Source organism: Vespa mandarinia, unplaced genomic scaffold (assembly GCF_050613455.1).
Source record: "Vespa mandarinia isolate Hongniang unplaced genomic scaffold, ASM5061345v1 scaffold_57, whole genome shotgun sequence".
NCBI classification, from domain to species: Eukaryota; Metazoa; Arthropoda; class Insecta; order Hymenoptera; family Vespidae; genus Vespa; species Vespa mandarinia.
The window spans coordinates 345,915-369,009 of NW_028197191.1; the positions used below are offsets into that span (position 1 = coordinate 345,915).

A 23,095-nucleotide genomic window follows, 5' to 3' on the forward strand; every position below is an offset into this window, starting at 1 on the left:
AGTTAATTTTTTAAATTAATGTAATTATTAGCTCGAAGTTGAATAAGAAACATTCTTATGCTTACTGCCTTATAAAACAATTAACATTTTTTACTGATCGATCCCTCTTGAAAGTATTAGGTGGACCGGAAAGTAATGTCGTTTCTGCGAATGTCGATATTTGATTGTGATTAAAAATAAAAACGTGTTAAAAATTTATTTGTTTGAATTTAATTTAAGAAAGCAACATTACTTTCCGGTTCACCTAACACAAGTATTACAAAAGTACAAATGAAGCCTTCTTTCTGGCGCAATATTTACTATTTATATAAAAATTATATAAAAAAAATCTTAATCTTATTTATGTTAATATAATTACACTATATCAATTATAATGTATATTTAAAACACAATAACAATTTTGGATATAAAGCTAAAATCAAATTTGTTAAAAAGTAGATATATAAAAATGAAATTTAAAAATTACGTGATATTGTGAAGAGTTAATTTTCAGAATTCTTTGTACTTATATTGAACTTAACAAATTGAACGTTCATTAAAGACTGAGGATAGTCATTTAACATTTATATTAAGAATTTGACAAAATTATCACATAAGCTAATACTAATTATTTATCAGTTATAATTTGTAAGGTAACTACCGAATCACATTTTTAATTATAATAAGAATACTTATAAAAATTTATTTATATATTATAGCATATGACATATCTTAAATTATTTATTTATTATGATAATAATTATTTCTACTTTATTTATATTCTTAAATAATATTCGATTATGTAATATAATATGTGACATCTTAAATTATTTATTTATTAGGAGAATAATTACTTTGTTTAAATATTTATATTCTTTTTATTTATATTCTTATATATATATATATATATATATATATATATATATATAAACTATAAATTTCATGAAATATCAAAAAATCAATAAATTTTTCCTTTTAGTAATTTTTTTATTAATAATAAAATAAAAACATTTTTTTCATCAAAAATTAATAAATTTTTCTTTTAATGATTTTTTTATTAAATAAAAATTAAATATTTATCATTGTATTAAAAATTCTTAATAATTACGTCTTATTTTTATATATTATATTATAATAAATATATATATAATATAATCAAATCATATATATATATATATATATATATATATATATATATATATATATATATATATATGATTGCGACTATGTTGGCTACCATAAATAATTTTTTCAAAATATCTCGCAAACTAATCATTTTTCGACATTGTAGTTTAATACTTTTTTATTCAGAATGGCAAGAGAGATCAATTTATACAAACTAATTGTAGATTTAATAAAATATTTATGATCTTGAAATTTCTTAATAAAATTAAACCTTTAGAAAAAATTCTTTCCATCATAATAGGTGTCCTTTGAAAGGTGACTTTGTTCTGAACATTTTTTTCATACATTCATAAATAGTGGAAATATTTACTTGTTTTCATTTAAAAGTTATTCTCTGTATAAACATATATGTATGTAAATATGTAAGGTAACGAGGAATAAGGTAAAAAGGAAATATTCAAGCACAAGTTCGAACAATAGACTTGAGTAAATAAATAAAAACATTTTGTAAGGTTATTAGTTCTTTGTTCTGCTATATGTATAATACAAAGAGAGATTTTAAAGTAGATGGAAATAAACAGAGAAAAGAAAATAATGTCAAGACTTATTTACTACATATATTTTTGAAAGGATGTTCTAAGGTCTGTTGACGAATGTGAAGTATCAAGAAGAGAGCTAGTTTTGTATATACGATGAATACTGTAAGTTAAATTTTGTTATTTGAAAATTATATTCTGTTTTTTTTGTTCTTATCTATAAGTTTCTATTTTAAGCATGTACTTAAATATTAATTTAGGAAAACAATTACTTTCCCTTACTTCCTCTTCCCCCTCTCTCTCTCCCTATCAGTAAGAAAATTAATGATCGAGACAAATATATATATATATATATAATGAAGGTTTGTTGTAAAAACCTTCACTGTCAATTAGTTTTTTATACCATTATTTATTCAAAATTATTTCTTCGCCGCGAATTTCTTCTTTCTAAACACTGACCGAACATTTCCAATGATTCTTGATTTCTAATGCTTCGTGATATTTCATTTTAATTATAAATTCTATATTATTAGAGATTTATAAATAACAATGAATAGATAGAGATAAATATTGTTTTTTTAAAATATTTATGGAACGGATTCAAATTTATTGCACAGATTTATTTATTATTTGATTCATTGTATTTTCGTATTTATTTATTATCGTAAGATTGAGAACATGATTGAGAACATCTTTTCCGCTGTTGCCAGATGGGTTCCACTAAAAGTACAAGTCTCTACCGGTTTCCCTACCACTGCTCTCATTTTGGATTCGCGTGCGCCAACAGCTTTTCACCGGGCTTCATCGTCCTTCTATTTACAGGTAATTAACTTTTTTTTTCAAAGTTATAATTTCGTCCAATATATTAATCGGTAGCAAAACATGCAATTTGTATAGTGTAATGTTTGCAAATTTGGAAAATGTGGCGTTTAAAAGATATTCGTGAAAATGAATTTGCCATCGATATCGAGAAATTATTTCATCATTCTTTCTGTTGAATTTTCTTATATCTTTTTTAATGATGATATACAAAAAAGGTCTCATAATCTATGCTAGAGAAAAATTATAATATATGTATATATTTTCACTAATTATTACATTAAAAAAAATAATCGACGAATATATATATATACTTTAAATACATTTGTCATCTAGCGAAATTGTACTGCTGCCTTTGTTCTATATAGAATAGGTTATCCCGAAACTCGAATCAAGTAGGAGAAATAAATTTAAGAGATTTGATAGTAATATCTTATTAAATTATCAAATAAGCAAAAGTAAATAAAGTTATTAATTATTTTTTTCGATAAAATCAAAAAAGGTACCAACGGAATCATTAGCTTCATAACTATGATTCCTGAATTACGAATTTAGACGCTTACTAATATGTTACACATTATTTATAAAATCTCTTCATTTCTAGTTTATAAAATAAAAAACGAACTACAATTTTTTCTTAAATTTAATAATATCTCTGAAAATCAGTAATGGGGATATGAGCTTTTTCTTTTTTGCCACAGATTTCGAGGGTGACTACTGTACGAAACTTTCTCTTCGTGAAAAATATGAAAAACAGCATTTATACCAATAATGAGAACAAGAGTAATTTTTAATCGATTTTTATGATCGCGATCTTATTTTAAGAAGGATGGTTTTATCTACGACCCCGATTTTTTGAATATTTGAAAAAGCTTTATATTTATGCATAAAGCTCTTTTATTTTACGTTATAATACATAGTTTTATTAAATTCTAGAAATATTTGCTACGAATAATTTTTAATATATAATATAATACGAATAGACAACCTCACACGTACAGTGTCTTTTTTTACTAGTTTTCGTATGTAACTGAAGGTATGTTACGTGTATCTATTAAAAATTTGCAAATAAATTCTGGTATAAGAATTTATATTAAGATGTATTAATTCTCCTATAAGAATATATATTATTCTATTTTAATCAGTATGTTTTAGGAAATTTGTCTTCATACATGAATTTATGAAAGATTGTGCCGTGGGATAGGATTAAATCATTTTTATTGCAAAGTAATAGGATACCTACTTTGGAAAATACTTAGCTTTTTATTACATAGATAAATAATATTATTAATTATAAATAATATTATTAATAATAAATTAATTATTAATTTATTAATAATTGTGATTTATTATAAGCTATGTACTTTTATTATAAAATTATTAGCACCATAAACGTTATTAATATTTTGTTGGTCAAGGATAGGCAATTGGCAGTTTGAAATGTGGCTCTTTATGCACTTATTTGTTCTGTTAAGATGGAAGAAGATGTCTTCCATTATTGGATCTCACTGATAGGTATATGTACTTTTTCTTTTTTGCAGGTGCTACTGTATGAAACTTTTTTTTCTCGAAAAATATGAGAAACAATATTTAGACCAATAATGAAAACAGGCGTAATTCTTAAGCATAGTTTTGATAAACGCGGAGCATGGAATTATGGCTAGTAAATTTATATAGTGGAGGAATGAATTGATTGACACGGTTGTTGATCATGCAGCTAATGGAAGAGAAGTTGTTCTGTTTTAGGTAATAATTAATATTAATAAGTTAATAAATTGTAGGTAATAGTTAATGTTTATTAAATCTTTTTTGTAATATTTTTGTTTATTTCATTGTTACTTTATATTAGTAAAAACTCAAGTAACCTCTTATTTTCTGTCTATATTTTTTAATGATTCTTTTTTATTGATACTAATGATATTGTTTGTATTTTATTTCAGATTATTATTACACAATTTGTGGAGTCATGAATGAATCAATCTTTGTTTCGATAAAATAAAAGAACTAAAATCGATTTAGGGTTTTATTGTTAATTTGCATTCATTTGTATTTTGTGATTTCAATTAAATTTTAGAAGCATGTGTATTTTAATAGATTGTGCACAAAGCAGTCATTAAGTCAGTGTTTGTTCGTATAAAGTTTTATTCATGTTTCTATTTTGTTTTTTTACAGTTCGATAGATATATATATATCTATACTTTATATGTGAAATGCACCATGGAAGACGATCAAGGAGCTAGTATATTTCTTCTATAGAAGAATAGCAGTAAGTAAATGTTGAAATTTTATAGTCATATAATTTTACAATTCATTATATTTCAAAAAATTTAATATCAATTTCTTTTTCAATCTGTTTTCATATCATCATTGCATTCTTAAATCAATTTACTAAGTCAATCTACTGCAACTTCAACCTACTTCATTTTCAATTTACTTTGATGTAAATCAATCTTATTTTTGACCTATTACGAGTCAATCTACTCTGATTTCAACCTACAATAAGGATGAATGTTTTGGACCATGGAATTTCTTAAGTAAGTAAGTGAACAAAATTGTATTTCTTCAGTACTTATTATGTTGAAAACAAAAGATCCAAATCGGTACGAGTTACTGGTTGTAATTTTTTCAATCAATTATTAATGAACATGACCATTAACAATTCTTTTTTTGGATTTACTGATAAGTAGTACATTTTTAAATGTTTTCATTTTTTTCTTTATATGTTTAACTATTTTATTTGTTTAAAATAGAATTTTGTATTATCGATTACAGCGATACAATTTAATTGTATTATTAATTAATGATGAATTTAATTAACTCTTCTTTTTTATGTATGCTCACGATATTAGTTGTGAAATCGAGCATTCATTTACCTGATATCATTTGATATTACGATATTTCGATATCGAAGTACCAAAACATGAACGAAAAGAAGATAGTGATGCATAGATTCGAGAATTCAAATGGCAGATCATGACATTGTTTTTTTATTAGAACAATCACGTGTATGGAGTTATAAATATATATCACGAATATGTAATTTATAAAAATATTAAGCGTAAGCAGTGAATAAAATTGTACGTAAGATGTAACAGTGTTAAGATAACGGAACTATTAGCTCTTTGTATCGTATGGCTATTTTTGGTAATGATATGACCGAGTTAACATCGTCAATTACTGTATTTCTTCTACTATCTTTTTGGTTCTTCGTATGATCGACCTAGGATGACAAAGCCATTCATCCAGAGTTCGCGAAAGTGTGATCTTAAGATATTTACGTCAATGACACTTTAAGCAAAGCTGACATCATCGAAGAGTCTCTTGGTCGTTAGCTGATAGCTGCAGCATCTTTTTATGAAAAATGGATCAGTAACTATTTGTTCTTGCTACATGACATTATTGTCAACTTGCCGATTTTTATCGTCTATTGCATACCAGGAATATCTTTACATGTTACAACAACGCAGCACTCAGTTGCCATCTCGTGATATTCATGAAAGAAGATAACCACTCTCCTTTTAAATGGGTTCGGGTGCATCATACAGAGCACAATTTTGTCACTTGTATTGAGTAGCATGTGACGTAGATGCATCTGTTGGAAATATCCAGTTATTGCTTCGCAAACTATACTCGCTGCTATTTCAATAGATGTCATTAATCATCTGATTTTAATGAAGTTTCACGACATGTTAAGTTACGACTTTTCTCTATGTCGTTTTGTATACTAAAGTGTGACTAGTTCTTGTAAGTTGGCTCACTAAAGACTAAATAAGTTATTCATCCTATTACTACGACTCACAGCTTAGGATTGGGTAATTTTATGTAGTTTACTTTTTTAGTCTGGACATTTAAGCCGATATCTTCCTTTCCTGCTCATTCCAATGCTTTTCTTTCACATCTTGTAAAAACTATTCAAGAAACAGAGTTCTAAAATTAAAAGGCCGGTGGCATTCATCGGTCCTTAAACAGAGACACAAAATGACTGAATTTGATATTTGCCATACTTGATTAATTTCTTAATCAAGTTTTCTAAGGACTCATCCACTATTTTTGAGAGGGGCACTGCTGCAAGCTTTCTTTTAATTCCTAAACTGATTAAGGTGAAGCCCGTGTCTTGTTTTTGAACTTAAGACTTTTGCAGTAACAGGATATCTAATTGTATCTGATGTACAAACTGATGAATATCTTCTGTAATTACTGCTGAAACAATTCATATGCAGCTGCAGAATTCAAACTCCTGCGAATGTGAAGATTTCTTCGAAGAAAAAACTTTCTTCAGAGTCCGTTTTCTTTACGAGTAGTGATAAGCCGTGGATGCGCGGATGGAAACTTTTACGTGAATAAAATTATTCTAAGTGCGAATCCGTTCCCGATTATGGTCGTAAGAATTCTCGCAGGAACTTTCGTAAGTATAGGTGTTACTACTGCAGTTTCTAACGATACAGAATACACCATGACAGATTTTAATGCCTTTTGGCAAAGCTGTTGAAGATGACTCACATACCAGTAACTCATTGGTATGCTGAAAAATGTCTTCGAATGAATTTTTTATTATTTTTAATTGTTTCAACTTCTGTTTTAGAAGACACGATATAGTTAATTCATAGTAGGTATAAAAATTATCAATGTATAATGTTCATCCCTGTATAATGTTCATGTCTGCAACTTACTTTGTTGTAAGTGTTGTGTTTTTTGCAATCCAGTTCCTCTGATATCACAATGTTAATACCATGGGACTTGAGAAATATAGGAAATTTAGGGGTGTCCTATTGTATTGTCACAAAATGTAGTTGGCTTTTCACTATAGATCCTTATTATATCTATATATATCCTTTAGGAGAGCATAATTTAAATTATTTTATTCCCTATTTATGGGCTTTATTTGGAATATATTACTTAATTGTCAATCTTTTATTTCTTTGAGGCACAGGATTTCATATAAAAAGTAGACCCATGTTGCACAGGAATTTTATCGAGTTTTAAATGAAACAAAATTGGTATATTTCTTCCTAGTTTAAATATTTTTTGATACTTCTTTTGTTTTTTTTTCATCCCACAGTCGAAATACCTTCCCAAGTCTATTACTATAAACAATAGTAGTGTTATCAGCAAACTGAAAGTTGTTGAGAAGTATAATCTTTCGAATCTGTTCTGTGACATGATGGTACGCAGTAAATCAAAATTATACAATGTGCTTTTTAGCAATAATTGTTTATTGAGTTGACTCTTACATCAGAGAATTGATCTCAAGAATTTTCTTATTTCATCTGGATTAGTTTATGTCTATTGATGCATTCGTGCAAATTGAATTAATGTGGCTTTATTTAATTTTTATTCTGTTTATTTGTTCTATGAGCAAATTTATCAATTTGTTATCAGCTTATAAAGAAAATACATCATGTGAAGTATAGTATAAGTAATTGTTGATGTCGGTTGTCCGAGTAAAGGTTTTCTGATGTCCACAAAATTCAATCTACCTAGATAAAAGATATCTTCGATATCTTATTAATTAATTCGTGTAAGATTTGTTCAATAGCATCTTACTATATATTTATATAGCATCAAGTTAATTATCGCAACTATTCGCTCATTTATATCAAAATAAAAGTCCGATGCATACAATTTTTGTTTTTCTTTTTAGAAAAATCTAAATTCTTTCCTATCATTATTATGCAAATTTTTGTAAAACCCATAGGTTTCTTCTTTACTACTAGATGATTTATGAAATAATATTGTGCTCCTTCTTTTCGCCATTGCAAACAATTAGCCCAAAGTTTAAGACTTTCAATTGAAGGAATATATTATTTTTTAGATGCTTTGCGATTACAGACTTTCAACAGAAATTTGTTGAAAAAATATACATACACATACACATACATATTTGCATACAATACAACTATACATATTCGTCTTCACAGTAACTCTTGTGAGTATTGTGGTATTTTTTTAGTATATTACTGGAAAAAATATTCTACTATTATTATAAAATCCCATTTTGAATGTCAATAATCAATAAATATAGTTATATACTGTTACGAGCGGGTTTAGAATTGATAAGTCATTATTATACATCAAAACTATTTTGACGATAAATATTGGGTATATTTTTGTCTTAGACTCTGGTCATTTGGTCTGAGAGAATGTGACTCGTAAGCATTCCAGATTATTTAAGTTTTGGTGGAGTCAGGGAAGTTTTCAGAAAAACTGTTCCTTGGTGATAACGAATATTGCAGATGATTGCATCTTACAGCGCGACTTTTGTGAAAAATAGATTTGGTGGAGCTATTGGGATGAGTTGTATTACAAAGTTCGGGTTCACTAGTGAGAGTTTCATGAGAATTGATTAATAGTTTGAATAACGTGCTTCAGGAAAATTCTAGGAATTTCTCGATAGAGCAAGAAAAGGATTTTCCAAAATTCCTTCAAAAATGTTCAAAAGAATTCGCAAGAAATTGCGGAATTGTTGAACATATCATAGATCTAGCCGATTCTCTATAAAATGATCCTCCTCCAATTCCTTGGAGGATTTTTCATTTGAAAGGAAAAAAGAGGAAGTTAACGATACGCGTTTGGAAGTTGTTAGGAATCCAAAAAATTAGATCGACGGCGTTATATCTGCAACAAGACGGACTTGATTGATCATCTGGCAAAATTCGTTAGGATCAGAAAGATTAGGATCAGTGGATTCTATTGTGTTATTTAATTTATAGATCTGCAAGGCATAATATTTCAGCAAAAATGTTAACTAGAAATGACTTAAAAATACTATTAGATTTTCTTTGTTGTCCATCCGTATAGAAAAGGGAGATACACATTAAAGCTTATGTCTCGAAGCTTAATACGAAGCTAGACGAAATCCATGGAACCATAAAGAAGCGGATAGAGATGAAGTTTTGCTTGAAGAAAAGCCTATTAAAGGGTCAGAAGGTATGTTCAACTCTCAATACAGAAGAGGCACAACGAAGAAGCTCAAGAGCAATTGGGAAAGCACATATAAAATTATGAAGAAAATTAACGATGTGGTGTACACTTCGAGGAAAAATCTTCAAGAAAGAAATAAGAAAATCTTTAAGAAAGAAAAAGAAAATTGATCATTTAGATAATCTAACGCTAATAAAGGAATTAAATAAAACGATAGAAAAACGTAAGCACAAATCTATGTGTGATTAACACTTTTGCATGAATGAAGCGTCACATGTTCTGACTTAGGTGTCATTAGTGCAATTTTTAGTGTGAAAAGGACCATAATAATTGACTTCAACATTCGAGAAGGATTTAGTCTTATTCACATGAATTTTGACCCTGAATGTAAATAGAAGGAGATTTATTTTCTTTATTTGTTTGGTGTTACCTATTTGTAAGTGTAGCATCGGTTTCAGAGAGGATACTGTATGAGTTGTGTGTCGGTATATTTTGTAACCACATTTCGAATTGATGGAACGTGTGTAAATTTGACATATTTGTAATTGTATTAGATTTGCTCTTTTTGATAGTAAATAGAGACTCAGCTCGATAGATCGAAGCGTTAGTGGACATGTAGACATCCTTTACTAAGTTATTTGATGTGTTGCGTACGGAGGAGGTGTCACCCAATATTGAAACTTTCAGGTTTCTTGGTGGCATATTTGAGCCAGCGACCATACGATGTACGCCTACTGTCTTACTGCGCCGAGATCATACAAGAGGTCGTTAATGTACGTTACAAGAACTATAAACAAAAACAAAGCACGAATAATAGGAAATACGTCTATCCTGTACAAATTTAGCGAATAGAATGAAATAATAAGTAGATACGTATAGATCACCTCGATCAATGCCCCCACGTAAGTTGTGTTGCTGGCAACTGCATTATACTTTTTAATTCTAAATTTTTTTTTATATCTTCATAGAATTCTTTGTGAATCCATCATTCCAGTATCATTCCAATTACTTAAAAGTTACACAGTTCTCTTGTCCTTTCAGATTAAAAATGTGATTTTTCCTTTTTTATAGAAACAAGTTTTCTTATGTAAGAACTTGGATATTTTTCGTAAACGTTGGAATGGCTTTCCTCTTAGTTTTTATAATACTAGTCAAATGGCATTTCATTTTTATTGGTTTCTCTGCCGAAGATATATTGGCATAATATCTACCAGTAAACATATGGTAATCCTGTGCCTTGGAAATTTTATTTAACAACTTTTGATATAAATGCTGCGGAATTCTAGTGCTAACTGGAAGATTTAGACGAATAAGATTTTCTGATGTAATATTTTCATAATAAGGTAGGATGGTACAGATATATCCTGCTTCAGAATTCATCATCGCATAGATTCTTATATTCCATTTTGTTGGCTTAATCGTGTTATATGTAATGAAAAAATTTTCCCTTCAAATTTTACTATGGATTCATTCACACAAATATTTTGACCAGGAATGAAATGTTTATAAAATGTTGAATTTAGATACTCTAAAAAAATACTGGCTCGTTGTATTTTGAGATTTTTGCTACCTGAGTTAGGAATTTTTAAATGAAGCATTCAAAATATTGATTGACTCGAGTTCTTGTAAATATATCCGTAATAAGAATTCTACTGTTATGTTTAGTTGACAAAAACTAGAAATAGACATTGTACATAAAATGTATATTGTATTTATGAGTCTCTTGAAAATCCAAAATTCATTTTTACTTACATCATGTCATGTTGGCCTTACGGAACCTTTAGTTAGATTTTAACAACAATAACAAGATTTTGCATATTTGTTTATTTCCTTTATTACTTCATCAACTAGTTGATTCGTGAAAAACAGTGTGAATAACTGAATCGGTTCAAAACTATTAAAGGATCTGTTACTTTTGATTCTATTGAAAAATTTACTCGAAGTGGCATGTACACATTCTCTGTAATAATGATCCAATTATCTTTCTTTGAGATGCTTGCGTTATTATCGGTGTAAGATTCAATAATCCCGTACCTTTCGTCTTTGATAAATTATTATATCGCTGTCGTCATTATTATTCTCAGTATCACGTTTTCTTTAACGAAATTAATGTGTATTGTTCACTTAAGAATCACTTGAATCCTTAAGATTTGTAAAAAATATTATAGATTTTATGGCATATCAATGGTTATGCGTGTAAATGGAATTTTTTATTATATTTGGTCGTTATAATAAGCGCTTTATCTTCGTTAGTTTTCATCACGTGGAGGAGCTTCTTATGGTCATTTCTATCACTCTGCACTGTACTCGAGTATTCTCAGTGGTAAGTGCTGCTGTTCGTAATGATGATGGTGGTGATGATGTTGTTGCTCTTACTCTTATTTTTGTTGTTGAACCTTCTCTGTGATTGAAAATATCGGAATGGAAAGAGAATGTTTTCCCGAAATAGAAAAGAATTTTGCCTAGAAATAGTATCCGTGGATTCTTCTGTACTCTTGAACAATGAGTGACAAAATGGAGTGAACTTGTTATTGTGTTGAAAAACGTTTCGTTCAATAGATAAAGGCCTGATGATTCCTACTCATTATTCAAATTTAATCTTCTCAAAGTTCATAGAGTTACTTTTATTTCTACAATCCTTACATTCTGCGTTTTTTGCTTGTGCTGACATCCTCTTTTCGCAATCTCGATAACGTACAAGTTTTATTCCCATTATTCTCCTTCAAAAGTAGATCATCAGAAAGATTTGTATCCAATGTACGATCCTTCGTTTCTTTGCTATCTATTTTTTCCCACATGAAGTAATTCGCCGAAGTAGACGGAATTGACGATAAAAATCCTTGGCGAAAAAGGAAATTAAAAAGTTAAATTTCTTTTGAAATAAATTGGTTGAGAAGATTCCTTCGGACCCGTTGTTCTTGATATTCAAAGTTATAAATTAATGACCGTTTTGTTCGACCCTCAAATGAGCTGATTCTTCAAGGAAGTCGGAAGAAACTCTATAGAATTTCTTGGAACTTGTACGTTCACATTTACGAGGTGATTACTAGGACATCTCGTAAATGTGAGCGTCAAAATGTATTGAGGAATTTTTGTGAATGAAAGTACTGCTTCCGTTATTGAGATATTGCTCTCCCGCGAAGCCTTGATTCTCCATCTGAAATAAAAGAATCGATTTGATCAGTTCTCCAACTTAATTTTATCGAAAGAACGAATTGATTTGCATCGAATAATTCGATTAAAATGCATGATTCTTAATGCAGAACTCGAAGGTAAAGCGGAAGAAGATAAGTATGTGTCGATTCAATATGCCAATTTAAAATTATACGTATAAATTTATACTCATTTTACAAGCGTAAAAGGTTTGCTTCCAAATATAATTAATGATTTAGCGAGCTACATTGTCCTTCGGATTGCCTATTATTGTTTTCCCGTTAAACGATTAATTTTTCTTCTCTTTGCTAACTCGATTAGAAGTACTAATGAAGTGTTCATCAAATGTGGATATTGAAGAGTCTGACATTCCCATGATGATCTGTATGATCGTTAAATGGATTAATCACAATGCATCTACAATTTTGACAATTCGATTTGAATTACGTTTATTAGCTTGTCCTTCTGTCAATATCTATCGAAGTAAAATTTGTTTATGAAAATGCATTTTTAGTTGCATTAAACAAAAGGAGAAAGAAAAAAAAGAAGAATTCTTTTATCGTTTATTATTATTAAATCATCTGCCCCTAGATCCGGTTCTTATTAGTCGAGGTCGTTCGCATTTTCTACTTGATACAGGTGTCGCCTCTTTATCGATTCGCATACGGCTTTATCTTTGATGTCGTCTTCCGTTTCTTTATCGATATCATCTTTGTTCCCTTTATTTATTTCTGCATGGGTTGGAATAGCATTAAAAAGATTTAGTTGTGATTCATTGCCATCATTTACATCCAATGTAATTGAAGTGTCTGTTTTCATATCTCTATTTGGTAGCGCTTTCGAGAAAACGTAGTTCTCCTGATTATCTTCATCATCGATACCATTAATTTGTTTTCTTGCAGAATGTCTTCGGCGGTGATGGTTTACTGGAACATTATTGTGGTCTTGGATTGGACCATTTTTGTCGCAATAAATGAACAGTTCCAGAGGAATGTAGCGTGAATTTAATTTACTCAGAATTGAGTCTTCTTCTTATGAAATAAGGTCTGTAATTAAGCTATTGTTTGTACAATCAATGTTGCTATAGTATTTTCTGATTGTTTTGGAGGAAAAACAGTCAATTCAGTTGATGTTGGCATTGTTGTAAATGGTCTCGTTTTTTATTCTCCTTTTATAATCTGATTCAGCAGTTCTATGCGTTCTTAGGCATGATCTCAAGCAAGATCTTTCAAATCTTCTTATTTTTTTAATTATAGTTGGACCTGTATTCCATAATATAGGAGCTGCATGAGTTAAAATAGACCTCACCAGTCCATTTTGGCTTTAGTAGCAAGATTTTTATTGTAAAGAATTCTCGAATTCAGCTTGAAAGCTTTATCTAATTGAATCGAGTAATGTTTATTCAGACTTAACAGATGATCTAGATGATCTCCCAAATATTTCACGATGCGTTTCTTCGGTATCTCAGTTAATTCGTTGGTGTGGGTGTCAATAGTTGTTAATTTTAAACTATCTATTTTTTTAACTGCAGAGTATTAGATTTGTTTAACTGGTCTTCTGAAAATAATTAATTCGCTTTTACTTGGTTGATTTTTAAATTCCAGTTTTTGTAATAACTATTAATGTCATTGATGACTGCCTGTAATGTGCATCTGATTTTATTTATGTCCTTGACTGCTTTATAAATTATTAAGTCGTCTGCATAAGTAATTGAATGTAATTTATCAGAGTTGTTCATGGCAAACTTATTGTTTGGTTCATTGTTGAATAGGATTGGTGATGTGACGGTTCCTTGCTGTAACCCCTCTATTATTTTGAAGGACTTTGATGAGAAATTGATGTTGTCCAACGTGCGAAATGTCTTCCCCTCAATCATGTTAGCAATCAGAAGAATTAAACCCACAGGAAGTTTATAATCGTCTAGATTATGTATAAGTCCGTTTTTCCATATAGAATCGAACGCTTTTTATAAGTCCAACAATACAGCACCAATGGCGTATTCATTATGGAAGTAGTTATTCAGATCGGAAGTTAGTTTGTGTATAGCGTAGTCCTCAATATAGAGTAGTGGATAAATTAAATTTAAAACCAAATTGATTATTCGGAATGATGTTATGAGTATTATTATGATCCATAATGTTTTTCTTGATAATTTTTTCGAATATTTTACTTATGTTAATAGTAAGACTAATAGGTCTATAACTTTGTGGTTTTTTTGGATTTTCCCTTTTTTTAAAATCAGTAGAACTTTTGCTTGTTACCATCTATTTGGATAATATGCGTGATTTATGGCGTTGTTGAAAATTATTGTGTACTCGGTAATTATTGATAGTGGTAAATTTTTGATGACTTGATGGAATTTTGTCAAGACCATAAGAAATTTTATTTTTTAAATTCCTGATAATCGTTCCGACTTCGGTGAACGAGATGAAATATTTTATTTCATTCTTGTTTTGTAGCGGATCATGTACTGGAAATTGATCAGAAAAAATCATGAAGGTAGATTTGGTATTCCTCATTCTTCGTAAAATATCATGGTACTTGTGTGCGGTATCATCTGCTTTATTTTTAGTGATGATATTTTCATTAGTGTATCTTGGCGAATTGATTTTCTCTAGTGCCCATGACCTCTAATTTTATCATTGGATCAGTGATATGTATTTCATTTTCATAATCTAATTGCGGCATTTTTCTACCAATCTCTTGATTGAATTAGTTTTTGTTTAAATCAAGTCGGAAATTTTCAATACAGATGTGTTTTTGTGGTCTTAAATATTTGTTGTTGGTCGGAAAAAATTCGTTTGCTTCTTTGTAGTTTATTTTTCTGGCTATTGATGACCAATATGATGTAACAGATTTTGATATTTCTATTTGTAGTCGTTTATTAATTGCTTTAATTGTTCTTTTAATACGGTATGTTTCCTGTTTGCTGTGGTTATATGGGCTTCGGTATTTAATGAAGTGTAATTTCGTTATTAGAAAGGACTTTGTTGAATGTAACTTCTTGATATTGTTGCTAATGTATTCCTGGCAATAGTCATTCTTATTTGTTTGATTTTTACGTAAGATTTGCCTAATGGATTTGGTAATTACTTGTTCGAGATTCATAATGCTTTCATTTATTTCTTCTATTTAGAGATTTCTATTTGTGGGCAGTTGGTTATTATTCTGTAATTTCGAGTCAATATGTTTAGCAAACTTACTCCAATTCGCTCTTTCGAAACTGTAGGTGGTTGATCTAGGTGGTTCCAGTAGTATGCCTTGGAAAAGCGTATCTATTTATTTTATCACGTTGACTGCCGTGGGGGTCACCAAAGACTGGCACTCGACTTGGCTACAGCGCCGTGGAGGCCACTGGTGACCAGCGACGCGACGGATAGTGAAAATACATAATTAAGGTAAACATCGATCCAATAAATTTTTTAAATAATACCATTGATTCCGTAGTGGTTTAAAGAAATTAATTCCATACAGAACATGTAATTATAATTTTATTTATACAAGGAAAATATACATATTATTTGTGTACATAACGATGAGTCACATTGAAACACGATAGGCAAAGAAAAGATGAACTAGGACAGTCGGCACAATATGTCGCCACTTTTTTAGTGCAATTCTATGCTCTACTTTTCTTAGCTATTTTGAATTTTTTTCGTAGCACTTTTTGCAAAATCGTCTTACATTTCCCATACTTTCCGGTCCTTATTTAAGTTCATGACGACGTTTTTTCTGTACGTAATTTCTTGATGAGATGGAATCTTCATCATCAAAACATATCATTCAATACATCGCTAACTTCTTTCTAAAATCGACGACTGAAATATTTTTTCAAGTTGCTTGTTTGTATAACACCATTGAATTTACAACACAAGTATTCAGCAAAAGCTCTATTGCCAATTTTTTGTGCCCCTTTATAATTTTTTGCAATGGTGAACTATAAGCAGTCATTTGATCAGACAGATCAACTGAAGATTTCCCTAAATTATAATCTACTACCATTTTTGGCTTCTCATACGGCCAAAATGGTCTACAGCGCCTTAAGGGCTACCGGTGACCCCTACCACGAAAATTGCATAAGACACGTTTATACAGCTCACCTTATCTGCTGTAAATAATATTTGAACATAATATGCATCGCATAATAAAAAATTTATGTTGGCTTCTTGCGCAAGTCACGTAAAATTCGCGCGGCAATCAACGTGTTAAAGGTTAATGCGTTGTGTGTTTTATTTTGTTATTATATATATAAATCCAGAATCTCTATTCTGCTGTCAGCGATGCCGTAGTCAAAATAGGAGCTGCTTCTAATGTATGTGGGATTGGCTGTCGAAAAGATCGTTGTTTTGAATTGAATACCGTTATTCTGTTCCCATTGATGTAGGCGTCTATCTCTATCGTTTATGTAGTCTTATCTCCCAATATGTGTTTCTTGCATTTAAGTCTCCCGCAATGATGAAGTATAGGTCGTTGTCATCTAATTTGAAGTCTTTAAATAATTGATCTAGTTCTGTTATAAATGTATTTTTTGATGATTGTGTTGCATATATGCCGAATATGACTGATTTATTTGCCTTTATCATTATTCTCACAACTGAGTATTCTATTATCTTGTATTTCTTTGGCTGCATGATGTTTACATATTTGATATTATTGTTTATTACTATTGCTGTTCCATCTTCATTGGAATTTATTGCTCTATCCGATCTGATTATGTCATAATTGTAAAATTTTAGTTTATATTTATTATTTAGTTTACTTTCTGATATCGTTACAATATCATATCTATACTCATCTTAGTATTTTTGTAAATCTAATCTTTTTTTTAACGAGCAAAGTGAGTTCACATTTATAGTGGACATTTTCAGTATGTTATCTATTTTAGTATTTACCCTTATTCTGCCTACTATTGTGACATGTAGTCGATTCTCATTATGTTTTGAATAATTTTGTTATTCAACTTCAATGCAATAAGTAGCTTTTTTATTTCCTTTAAACTACCTTTAATCCTTTGATCCTTTGAACCATTCTGGATGTTGGCTATCAGCTACTCAGCGCTACTTTGTGGTAGAAACGTGCATTTACAGATCCTCGTATTATTTAGTATGGTTTTGGAACTAACTAACATATAATGATATTGGACTTAAATGAATTGGTTGAAATCGAGAAATGTATATAATATCTCGGATCTATTAGGTGAGGTGATAAACGAAAATATGTTTCTTTGTAAACAAAGGAATAAATCTTTATTTGTTAATTAATAATTAATTGCTATTTACAGTCTTACCAGTGAACAAAGAAACGACAATTCACTATTATTATTCACAATACTTAAATTTTTTTGATATATTATCTTTTATAAAATTTCTTTGCAGTTTCTCGTGCTACTTCTCTCGTCTAAGTTCTATTTTCTAATGCCCGTTTCTCTTCCAAATCTAACGGCTCGATTTGTAGATAACAAAAGACAATGGAAGGGCGGGACATGAGAAGCGCGGCAAATCTACCTTAAGAAAGTATACTTTCTTTACATGTATATTTGTGAAAAAATCAATATTTTATTTGTTATAATTTTGTACAATGTGATAAACTTTAAAACACTCCCCAAAATGCATTGCAGTCTGATTAGTGCACGTTTGACAATAATAAGTTGTTTGACGCCTGCCACCAGGTGTTTTCCTGTCAGAACAAACAATGCAATCTCGTTTTCTTTGTCCCACATCAGGAATTTGTAGTTTATTCTCTAATCTATTGTCTAATCTATTGTCAGAAGATGAGGATGGACGCATTCTTGATTCACGAAAATACACCCCTCAACTGGTCAATGAGTGCCTTGACAAACTTGTGGTGCGTCATTGGCGTTTCATTATTTGTTTGTTTTGAGATATGATAAGTAATGTTTGAGTTAATGACACACATTACCAACTTCCAAAAAAACCGTCATGTTGCGGTGTGTTTTCTTCCGTACCACTTCGCTATCGCTATCTATGCAGTCCCTTTGTCGCCTTGTTGCTTGGACGATATCACTATCACTGCTATCGTTTTCTTCTACAGTTAGTCTTTCTAACATGTCTGTGTAAATGTCTATTTGGAGCTCATCTTCACTACTACTTGTGTCATGAGACTCATTCGTGTTTGAACGTTTTGCCATTGTTCTAATAAAAAATATGAATAAATACATGGGTTAAAAATTTCTAATTGTTATTACTAACTCACAAGATGATATTTACCAAAAAAACTTTTACTAAACAATTTATTTACCAAGAGAAGAATCACTTTTCCGATTTTCTCACTCGTTAGATCTATCTATACCGGGCGACGCTTCAAACCAGACTGAGTTCAGCTTTAAAAATGTTTTCCTCCAGATTTAGACTTGATTATTTATGATTATAAATCTCACTATACAGTGCGTGCTATGTTTGCATACCGACCTTTATTCTACAAACATGCCTTATTGCTCTTTTCAAGTGGCACCTTTGAAGTGCTCGGACCGTCGTGAGCACGCTTATCACTTTCTTGTATGACACAAAACTTGTTGACATTTCTTCTTATCTATCTTAGCAATTTTACTATATTTTGATTTGATTTCTTGTGCCATTTCAAGAAAAAACTTCAGGGAAACATGCATGTCTCAAAAAGTTGCGCTGAAATAACTCAATTACCCATAATCACTGATCAACTTTAATGTCCCATGAGAGGGGACAGCGGAATGCAAAGGGTTAAACATAGCTAATATTTGGTTTGTGCCATTGTAATTGTTTTCGTTATTAACATGAGCTTCTTGAGGCTGAATTTTATTGTATTGACTATTATGGTGCGTTGACTGAGGTGCATTAACTGCTGAGGTGTGTTATTGACCGTAATTTGCGCATTTCGGCTTCTCTTTCTCTACAGAATTAACTAAATTACAATTTCTCAGTTCATGGGGTTGGATACACATTTTACAAATCTGTATCCCATATTACAATTAGCGCTGGCATGTGAGTGCGCTTCTTATTAATCGAGGTCGTTCGCATTTTCTACTTGATACAGGTGTCGCCTCTTTATCGATTCACATACAGCTTTATCTTTGATGTCGTCTTTTGCTTCTTTATCGATATCATCTTTGTTCCGTTCATCTATTTCCGCATGAGTTGGAATAGCATTAGAAAGATTTAGTGGTGATTTATTGCCCACCATTTATATTCAATGCAATTGAAGTGTCTGTTTTCAAATCACGACTTATAATTGTACTGTTTGTACTAGTATCCAAGAGACGATATCTTCTAGAATTATTGTCGAAATCAATAGATTTGTATTCCTTAGTCTTGTTATTCATTTTTCTTCGGGATTCCTTAGATACATGTACGTGGACTTTGGATCCAAAGATGTGCATGTGTTTAAGATCTGATTTCGTTCTATCCATCTTCGACAGTATTCAGACACTTAACAGATCGTAATTATTTAATAATATATAAACTACATTATAACAAGTTTTTGATATTTTGTTAGTTATTCCTTTTGTCTAATTTCTGCTCTTAAACGCGTGGGCATATTAGAAATATTTCTTCTAAATAGTTTTACAGTATACGTCCTCACTCTTGTTTTACGGAATATTGAATAAAAGTCCTTGGTGAAAAGGGAAATTAAAAAGCTCAATTTCGTTTGAAATATATTGACTGAGACGATTTCGATCGAATTCCTTTAGACCTCTTATTCTCAATGTTCGAAGTTATAAATTAATGATCATTTCGTTAGAACCTGAAATGAGCTGACTCTTCCGGAAAGTCGGAAGAAATTTTACAGAATTTCTCGCAACTTATATAGATGTTTTCGTGATTTGTGTAAATGTCCTCGCCACTTGTATAGAATTGTTGATCGGCATCCATAAATGAATAAAGCCATCGTAAATGTTGTCAACATTGGAGTAACTTAATACACTTTGTAAATCGCTATATATTTTATATTAAAATATAATTTTTATAATTTTCATATATAAATAGATATTTGTCATTCGAGATGTGAATATTTCTCACAGAGTTCTACAGTGAAAATTTACTGTAAGTTTTTTCGAAAGTGTGTGACGATGTGACAATAAGAAGATTCGAGACGATAGATGATTCGGGACATTGAGAAAATTTGAAACGATTAGATGATTTTACACAATTCCAGATTTCGAAACGATGAAAAGATTTGAGGCGGTTGAAAAATTTTAAAGTTAACGTCATTTAAAAGAATTTTCGATTGTGCTGCTTTAATAGATGACTACAAATAGTAGGAAGATTTACAAATTATTCTAAGAACTGAAAGTGTTTGTGATTGTAAAATTATTCGAGAAATGTCGTAACACGTTCTACGAAACCATGAGTAAAAAGGATTTAACATGGCATGCAGTTAAATGGCTTCTTATGTAAGAAGATTATAAAGAAAGCATTGTACAATACATCGACCAAGGAAACAAATAAAACATATAGATACATTTAGCAGATATATTTTCATGTCTGTTACTAGAGATCGAACAATTTTAAAAATGCAAATGATTCAGGAAGATGATATTGTCTTTGTTCACTTACTTTTATTTTGCTCTCTGGATTATCAATTGTTTGATGATAATAGTAATAACGAAATGTTAGCATTTTAGATGGTTAATTGGTATATGTAATAGGTGTTATAAATCCCTCTCTGTAAACTAAATCAATCGTGATAGTATTGTTGCTTGTATATGTTACGATTATTATGTTTAACGTGAGAGTTTTATTAAATGATCTCTCTATAAAATGCCAGTTCTAAAAGACATCAAAGCGCTATGAAGCGCTTTTGATAAGTTTTGATCTATCTATAACATATCCGGTCGTTAAACAGAATCTCTAAAAGGTTCTGATCAATGTATTGAATCGTTCTGGCAAGGAAATTAAAAAATGTGTTTTTTATAAAGACAAAATATCCCTTAATCAAAATCAACATATAATCATTATAATCATAGTTAACGTGTTTCTTCTGCAATTTTTCTTTTCTTCCCTTTCATATCAACTATCTATCATTTGATCAAATTCTATTTATTTTTGATCAGACTAAATGATATTCGCCCATAATTCTTTGGTATAATTTTTATATTTTTTTGCAAACTCCAATCTCATAGCTATGTGCCTTTTTGTAAGCAGCGGCTTTCGAATTGAAATTATAAACGTTTGAAGCAATCGGTCCTTCAGGCAAATTAGTTGCTCGAATGAAGTTCACTTTTACACTGAACTATAAAGCTTTAAAGAAGTAGGTATCCTTTTCCCCTTGGCCATAGAAAGCTTAAACGATCAGTGTACGTAACTCAAACTTAAACTAAAAATTGATTTTTAACATGTAGGTTAAAGATTTACAATTAGGGATCATGATTAAACTACATTTAAAAATTGAATTTTAACGTTTTGCTTAAACTTTTGGAATTTGGGATCATGATGCCGGATACAGTCCATAAAAAAGCAAAAATAATGAATTTAGACGTAAAAATGAAATGGAATTTATAAATTCTTCGCCAATAAAATTCAGCAATTATGACTAGATGTATGTACATGTTGATCCGACTTTAAATTATTGCATCATTAATTGCTAACTGCTTTGCAATAAATATCGTAGGGAAAATCCTGTAATAACGATGCATTTTCTCCTAAAAATATAGATTTTATAGCATTTAAATTCGTGATGAAGTATTCGTTCACGATAAAAATTAAAACTAAAAAGATAAACATATTTTTTGTAAGTAGCATAGTGTATAAAAAAAGATTTAACGGAAAATAATTGATCCTAATATAAATGAAAGCGTAAATTATGATTATGAAAAAAGCAAGTGATAATAAGTCCCAATGCTTGATACATCCAATAAAACCTTTAAATTTTGAAAAATGAGTATTATTTGGAGATGATTATTAACGACAGACGGAGAATGATGTAAAAATCAAAAAAAGAAAATATCTTTGTCATTTTATATGCATGAGCGCTTCAAGGGAATCCTTTAAAATGTATGTTTTTATCCCCAGGATATAAATTTGAAAATAATTATCCCAAACGAGATATTTTATATAAAGAATAATTCACGATCTTCAGATCTTAATTTCCTCGTTAGTTCGTTTCATCTATTATTCGTACAGTGGCATTTGATCGTAGTAAAATGAATAAATAAACTCGACATTTTGTGAATTTTATCATATGTTTGGAGTAATCTTGAAGAAAAGGAAATATTGCTCGCATGAAATTTTTATCTCTTTTTTCGTTCTTATACTTTCCCTCCAGAAAATAAGATTAAGGACATTTACTTTGGCCGTTTATACAGACACGACGTGATCGTATCGATTATAAGTAAATGTAGAAATTATACGTAAAAAAGATGAATTAGTCGATACTTCGTTATATTAAAGCTGTGGCATCAAATTGCCATATCAGATGTTATCAATCCTCCATATTCAAGTATCATTTCTACCAATTCCCCGTAAATGATTGAATTATAATTAGATATATAATTCTATATAGAAAAGTCTTCCTTGCATCTGAAGGATTATGTATTCTATTAAAAACGGACTAATTTAATTTATTCTAAT

General features: G+C 30.0%; 1 long non-coding RNA gene across 1 annotated transcript; it reads left to right on the forward strand.

The window, feature by feature from the left end:
- Positions 1-1,691: 1,691 nt before the first annotated feature.
- LOC146872087 (uncharacterized) lies at positions 1,692-3,274 on the forward strand. Its single transcript, XR_014983682.1, has 3 exons — positions 1,692-1,805; positions 2,351-2,462; positions 3,161-3,274. It is a non-coding gene; the product is annotated as an uncharacterized LOC146872087 (long non-coding RNA).
- The last annotated feature ends 19,821 nt before the right edge of the window (positions 3,275-23,095 follow it).